This window comes from Cervus elaphus, chromosome 22 (assembly GCF_910594005.1).
Source record: "Cervus elaphus chromosome 22, mCerEla1.1, whole genome shotgun sequence".
NCBI lineage: Eukaryota > Metazoa > Chordata > Mammalia > Artiodactyla > Cervidae > Cervus > Cervus elaphus.
The window spans coordinates 33787785-33795422 of NC_057836.1; the positions used below are offsets into that span (position 1 = coordinate 33787785).

Below are 7638 nucleotides of genomic sequence, written 5' to 3' on the forward strand. Positions count from 1 at the left end.
TACAGCTTCTGCCTTATGCCCAAAAAGGATTAAAAAAAAAAAAAAAAAGAAGCTATATCTCAGTATAAACTTCACTCTTGTTATTTACTGTTTACTCCATATACTCCACAGATAACATCTTTATAAGCATATATTCATTTTTTTTTCTTTTACAAAACCATGTGTCAGTCTAAACAGGATGTGCATTTACATGTATAGAACTAAGTTAACTTGAAATAACCACTGGATCTCAAATGCCTGGTTATTTACCAAATAAGTTTGAGTTTTGAATCCTGTCTGCCATTCAACCAGAACTGTTCAATCTCAACAACAAAACTGTATAAGGTTTCTCTATGAAGAGTTCAAGCTCTTTTTTTCCTGTATTAAGAGTACACTTTCAAGTCTGTATCAGATTGATTCAATACTGCCCACTCAAAATGGCTACAAAAAGATTTTTTTTAACCCACAAGCAAACAAAAACTCTGTTATTTCTCCATGTACAAGGTTGTTAGAAAGACCACTGGAAAGAAAGGGAAAAAAGAATTTCAAGCGAGTATGCTGCTATATAATTAACACAAATAACTAAATAATTATGCACATCCCTTCCCATCCCCACAATTAAATGTTTTTAAACAACTCGTGTGATGAAAGATCTACCTTTTAGGCAAACAAAAGCCATCCCTACCAGTTTAAGGATTTAACTGATGCTGTATTGCATCAGTTTTAAGTGATGCCTATGATTTTTATCTTGTATACTTCTGAGGAATAAACAGTTAATGACATAATCTGCAGGAGAACTTTACACAATGCCTAAGAGAACTTTCAGTGAAAGTACTTATGATTTTAAATCATTGTGGCTGGATTTATCTAAGCTTCAGCCTCAGAGCTATATTTAAATCAGGAAGAAGCACCCCCAGAAACTCTCTCCCATGTATCAGCGTTGGAAACCAGATTCCTTTCCTATCAGAGTTAATGGCAGTTCACCGTACAGCTGAATTCTTTCAAAATTAGACAGATCAAAATTCAGCAGTTCTGTAAAGTCTCTAAGAGAGCGTCCTCCTTGTAAATGCTATAAAAGACAAAGTTAAAAAAACATTTCCGTATACTTTAAAACCATCTGGCCCTTAACCTAATCACTTCTAGCAATCGAGCCTTACTCCTGGTAATCCTGATCAAAAAGTCTGCTCTGGTTTTTCTGATTGAAATGTCCATTGCCTACAAATCTCCCACACACCTTCTTGATTGGCCTGTTTTGTTTGCGTGGTTTTGTTTTGTTTGTGTGTGTGTGTGTGAAAGATACTAGGGGCCATTATTTATGAACAGCAAGGAAACAAATCACTCTGTCTAGCCTCTCTGCAGATTCCCACACTTATTACCCAAAATCCCCCAGCTCTTCCTCGGTCTTGACCTGAACGAAAGAACTGTGCTGGGCCTGAAGGCAGTCTCTTGGGGAAACCGGCTCATGCTTTTCTTGAGAAACTACTTTGGATATCTGGATATAGTGAGGATCTCAACTGGGTTAGAACTAATCCCTAAACTTTTCTCAAAAAGTACAGTTGACTGCCACCCAGAGTGCCTGGGCTGGCTGGCACTGAGAATATCGTTTTGCACAGTCACAGAATTTCTCTTTTTGACCCTCTTTCAGTTGGGAAAGGAAGATAACGACATGAATTCACATTCGCCACCGCTCTGCCTTTGGTCACAGAGGCCAGCGTCTTTAGATATTCACCAGGGTCCACCTATGTATTAATAGATTCGCTTCGTAACGTGGAAGGGAAGTTACTATTAAAATATGTAAACAGTGCTTCGTGTGCATCCCATGCCAGCCGATCAATACTCAACCAACTGCTGCTAACAGACGCAAACATTTCCAAATGCAATTTGATCTTAACTCGTATAACCTCTTTTCCTGGCTTGAGGACTGGAGCCCAAAGTGCAAGCGAGGTTTCCCCAACCCGCGCTTCAAGTGACAACACGTGAGCGGTCTCCACTTCGTACTCGGGGCGGGGTGGGGGGTGAAAAAGTAGTTGCAATTAAACATTAAAGCTTCCGGTGTCTGAAATCCCTAGAATCTACGAGGATGAGGCTCCTTTCCGAAATTCCGGGCGGGAGGGGCCGGGAGCGGGGGCTGGGGAGGAGGAGGACTGATGCGGAGAGGGATGGCAGAAAGCGAAACAAAAAGACAACCCGGGGAGCGCTCAGGTAGTGGGGTGGGCCGGGGGTCGCGCGTCCGTCCTGGGAAGGATCGGAACCACCCGCCCCCCACCCCGCCCTGGCCAACTTTGAGGGGCTGCCGCGGGCCGCCGGCCGAGAGGCACCGACCAGCCTTAGCGTTTTCCCAGCGCTCCTCCGGCCCGCCTCGCTCATCACCATCTCCACCGCCACCACTTGCAAAACAATACCGGCAGCGGCAAGCAGGCTCCCCGAGCGAAATATATAAAGTTAGCCCGTTTGCTGAACTGGGTCCAAGCCCGCACTCCGGGGTCCCCGGCGGACGGCCGTCCCCCGAGCGGGGGTGGGGGACGGGGCGGCTGTCAGCCCCGAACCTCCTCCCGCCTCCCCGCGCCCCCACCCTGTCCCCCTCCCTCCGTACTTGAGGAAACTCCGCCGGCGGCCCCCTCCCTCCTTCGCCGGCTCTCCAGCTGGAGCCGCGAGCGAGTGCGGCGCGGCGGGCACGGGGAGAGCGCTGCGCCTTGGAGGGCTGCCCGCAACCACGTCGGGACCCACAACAAAGTTAAAACGCTGCGATTCACGCACCTTACCGGCTTTCCTCTGCGTCTCCTCGGGCGCGGGATGCAAAGTGGCACAGTGGCGGGCTGGGGGGCCCCCCGGGAGGAGACTGGAGATGGGTTTGGTGGCTCGCCTTTTCCACTGTGTGTGTGTGTGTGTGTCTGTGTGTGTGTCTGTGTGTGCGCGCGCGCGTCCCTCTCCCCCAGTCTCTGGCTCGCTCGCTCGCGCTCCCCGTGTAGCTCTCAAGGACGAGGTGAAATCCCTTGGCTGGTCATGAGGCGGCTTCAGAGACAAACAACACAATGCGAGTGCAAATAACAAAAGGCAAAAAGACAGTCGGAACAATGGGGGAGGCGAGGGCAGCGCACCCGCCGCCGGTCAGCTCGGCCCGGCGCCCGCCCCGGGGGGGTGCGGCGGGGGCGGGGCGGGGGCTCGGGCTCCCTCCAGGTCGCCCCCCGGGCGCCCGCAAACCCACCCTGACCTCCTTCCTGCCGCGGGCCGCCCGGTCGCCCTCTCTGTCCATCCGAAGGGGAAAGAGCCCGGAGTTGGCTTCCCCGTCCGCTGCCGAGTAACTAGATTGTAAATAACGCGGCGATGACCCACACCGGGCAGGAATTTTTTTTTTTTTAAAGAAAACAATCTGCCCTCCACTTCAAGGAGCGATAAAATGAAATGGCAGGAGGGGAAGGAGGCAGGGAGAAGGAGACTATCTCTAGATCTTGATGGAGCTCGCGTCTATAAATATGCATTCGTGTTTAGTCAAGTCCCCTTTGTCAACTTCTTCCCTGCGCTGGAACCTCACCCGCTGTCCTGGAAGCATCACCTGGGCCCCTTGGCGCCCCCCGACTCCCGTTTGCACGCGGGAAAGCCGGCGCGGAGGGCGCGCGTGGGGGTCTGCGGCTGTCCGCGGAACCTTCTGGGAGGCGAGCCGCCGGCCGCCCAGCGCGGAGGCTGGAGCGGCGAGTGGTTTGGTTTTTAAAGCGACCACTGCTCCCCCGAAGAGCCGCTCTGCGCCCGCGGGTCCCCGCCGACGGCACTCCGCACCCACCTACTCCTTGACGGGTGGGGAGGTGGGTGAGGGGGAGAAAAGTTTTGAGGCGCTCTCATCTCTGCCTCTGGGGTGGTTGAAGTGGTTTGGTTTTGTGTGCGTAAAGCATCAAATCCCAGTGCCCAAGAACCGGGAAATGATGTTTAGTGGGGGGGTCTCAACAAGGGTCGGCGGCTGGGGCTTCGACTCCTGAGTCTGCGACCGTGGAGACGGCGCAGGAAGGCGAGAGCGAGCCTCCCCGGAGTCTCATCCCCAGAGGAAGAAACTCCGAAGGTAATGCCCGGAGCAGGAGCTGTGGGGGCTGATTTGTGTGTGTTCTGACAGCTCCCGGGCTGCTCCGGCGCTTATCTCTACCCATCTTACTTTCATTGACTTAAAACAGCAGCCGGTTTGCCAGGGGGGGTTTAAAAAAAAATCCTATTAAATCTCAAACCTAGGATGGAGCGGGGGAATCCGGACCGCTCTCCCCGGATCTGGTGTCCAGAAAGGGAAGGCAGGGGGATGTCTCGAGGGAGGTCACGGGTCCGGAGGAGGATGGTAGAGCAGAGGACTAAGACACAATACGAGCAACACGTTTCTTTTTCTCGCCGTCCCCTTTCCTCTTGTTGAGCTGGATGCCAATTTGCATGTTCTCTCTCCACTCCCGGGCAAAAAATTTTTTTTCAGTCGCGCATCCACGGACTGAGCCGCGTCCCTCGGCACCCCCAGCATTTCCCAGAGAGCAACACCACCACCCGGAGATCAATGACCAGCCTGTTTATTCTTCACGCGCCTGGAAGGGCAGGGCACTCAGGGAGCAAGGGAGGGAGGCTTGGGGCTCGCCTGTGCGCGATCTCTCGCAGACTTTTTTTTCTAGCTGGTTTCTAAATGGCAGCTAACAAGCAGAGAGAGTTCCTTAATGCACGCAACACATACCAGTCACAATATATTCGCCTAGAAAAGTGAGACATCCTCTCTCCCCCTTTCCACCCTTTGTAGATTTGTCTCTGGAGGTGGGTTGCTAATACCTGGGATTTTTGCACTTGTCTAGGGCGGGAACTTTCTGGGGTGCTTGACAATTGATTATTTGGTACCTGCTTTCTAAAAATGGCTAAACACCTTTCCTTAGAACCCAAACTGAGAAATGCAAATCTTAATAACTCAAGGCAAAAATTGCCAAGTGTAAGCATGGTTATTATTCACTCCCACAAAGAAAAACTTCCTCTTCCACAAATATTTGATAGCATAGAGCCCAGTAATTAAGAGAACAATCAAATAAACTCAAGGCTTTCATGGGGACTCTAAATTATCATCTGCCTAGAATTTTTAAGCAGTGTTAATCACTTGCCAACTTGAGTATAGCTGGAGCTGTAGCGTTCTAAATGTGTATCCTTAACAATTTTACTATGTTTTCTTAAGTATTTAATGAGCGAGACCACAGATATTAATAATATTCAAATTGCTGGATCAATGTGGTCTCACCAACTGTGTGAAAAAATCCTCTGTGTGCATAAAACATCTTGCTGCATGTTAGTTTTCTTCACATTGACTGTATCCCACAGGCTTCAGGTCTTGAAGCACTTGCATAGTAAGAATATAAGAATTCCTAAGAATGCACCAATAATTGCCCTGTGCACCTGGAATTTAAGTGTAATTTTATTCCAAAGAGTTCTTGGCATTTACTAAATGATTTATTCTCATAATACATATGTAGTTGGTTTTCACGGTTAGCTTCCACTACTGGGGTCTTTACATAACCTGCAAGAAGCACATCAGGCCAACTGCAAGAAAAACAAAACAAGCTCCTCCCCTCACTACCCATTATATGAAAATAAGTAACATTTGACAGGGGGCTGTTGTTTACAGTGAACTTTTACTTCCTCTTGGCCCACACTCAGTGTAAACAAAGGGACAGAGTGAGTTCTTTGCCCCTACCTCTCTATCCAGTGAGTGACACGTGGCTGGGTTGGCCTAACCCAACCAAGCAGAACAGAGCCACCTTCTCAGGGTTTCAGTGTAGCAGCTCCTGGGACCCTCGGGTTTCCTACTTGCAGGAGATGAGCGCCTTGGGCAGAAGGAAGAAGGCGCTGTCTCAAGCTGCCTGGTGAGATATTGGTGAAACTTGAATTACACAAACCTCTTCTTTTCTTTTTTTTTGCTCCTACAGGCAACAGAACTTCCAACCATTTATGGTTATTGAAACCACATGGCCTTAAGACTAACCCTATGATCATTATAGAGCAACAGCATAGCTGATCAAAAACCTCCAGTGGAATGTTTGTTTGTGTTGGGCTTTAAAAAAAACACCCATATTTGAAGCAGGACTGACACATGAAAGATCAGTGTTTCCATTTATCAAGCATTTACTATGTGCCTGGCTCTTGGCCAGATGCTTTTTACGTATTTTGTCCCTATTTTTTACCACAAACCTGCAAGAAATATTACATCCCTGTTTTGCAGAGGAGAAAACTAGAGCTCAGAAAGGTTAAATGACTTGCCCAGAATCATATGGCTTCTAAGTGGTTGTGCCACATTGCCAGTACTGTCTGCTCCAGCTTTAAGCCCTTCCACCGCACCTGGATACACTGACATTTTATATTAAGATCAGTCTTTCAGTGAGAAATATTATTTCCTTAAATGCAGAGATTTAAAATACCACATTTGTACTATGTACTGTCCAGAAGTGATCTATGTTGGTATTCTTATGCTGCTTAATAGATAACTGTGAAATTTCTAAGAAAATCTTATGTGTCCATATATACTAAATTAGAAGGTACCTAACAATATATATGAAATTATCATATTTTATAGGCCAAGCAATTATGTATTATATGTATATATCCATATGATATAAATGGTAAAACAGTAGCTGAAGTTTTGGAATCCGTATAATTTTACAAGCATTGTTCTAAATGCTTTGCATGTATAAACTCATGTAATCTTCACAACCATAATTTTGTAATATCATTTTATAGGAAAGGAAACTGAAGCAGAGAGAGGTTTTATAATTTGTCCAAGTTTACACAATTAGCAGGTGATGGAGCCTGGATCCAAACCAAGGTACTCTAGCTTTAAGACCTTATCTACTTTGTTATGCTACTTTTCAATATATATACTCAGACGTATAAACAGTCTGCATACTTATAGTCATAGGCCTATATGCTACAGTTGTTCCTTAACATAGATTTCAACTGCACAGGTCAATTTATAGGCAGATATTTTTTTCATAAACACCACAGTTCTACTCCATCTATAGTTGGTCAAATCTCCAGGTACACAGGGCAGACGACAGGACTTGAGAATCCGGGGATTTTGGTATGCAGGCATGTCCTGAAAACAATACCCTGTGAATGCCAAGGGACAACTATGTAGATTTAACTCTCAACTTAAGGGGAAAATAAAGACACGTCAACTGAGATTTGTTGCATCCCCATATTCAAACTGCCTCCTGCAGCACTAGAAGTATTATTGATGGGAGAGGCATTTACATTTGTCCAAGGTATTAAAGATTCTCTAAAAATTGTTAAGGCAATCTCAAGCTCCCAAACATACTTGGAGGCATTGTTTTGTTGCAGTTGTTTTAGTCGTTAAGTTGTGTCTGACTGTTTGCAACCACATGAACTGTAGCCTGCCAGGCTCCTCTGTCCCTGGAATTTCCCAGGCAAGAATACTGGAGTGGGTTGACGTTTCCTTCTCCAGGGGAATCTTTCTGACCCAGGGATCGAACCCATATCTCCTGCATTGGCAGGCGGGTTCTGGGGAAGTGCTAATGAATATGAATTAGGAGTGTACAACTTTTGACCCCAGTTGATTTGTACTAAGTTCATTTTGGATTCCTTTGGTCATATGTGTTAAAAAGAGCAGAGATAGTGTACTTGAGAATCCTAAAGAAGATAGTGAAG

General features: G+C 47.1%; 1 protein-coding gene across 8 annotated transcripts in view; it reads right to left on the bottom strand.

Annotated features, from left to right (window-relative positions):
* Positions 1 to 3608, bottom strand: part of SOX5 (SRY-box transcription factor 5) — a 1103086-nt gene extending 1099478 nt beyond the window's left edge. For 5 of the 8 annotated variants that reach the window (XM_043882226.1, XM_043882223.1, XM_043882230.1 and 2 more), the window contains exon 1: positions 2737 to 3169. The gene's annotated coding sequence lies outside the window, so the exon portion shown is untranslated. Of the gene's footprint in view, positions 1 to 2736; positions 3170 to 3190; positions 3266 to 3511 lie in introns of those variants that run through there. The other 3 variants (XM_043882232.1, XM_043882231.1, XM_043882225.1) reach the window with 3 other exon arrangements.
* Positions 3609 to 7638: the final 4030 nt, after the last annotated feature.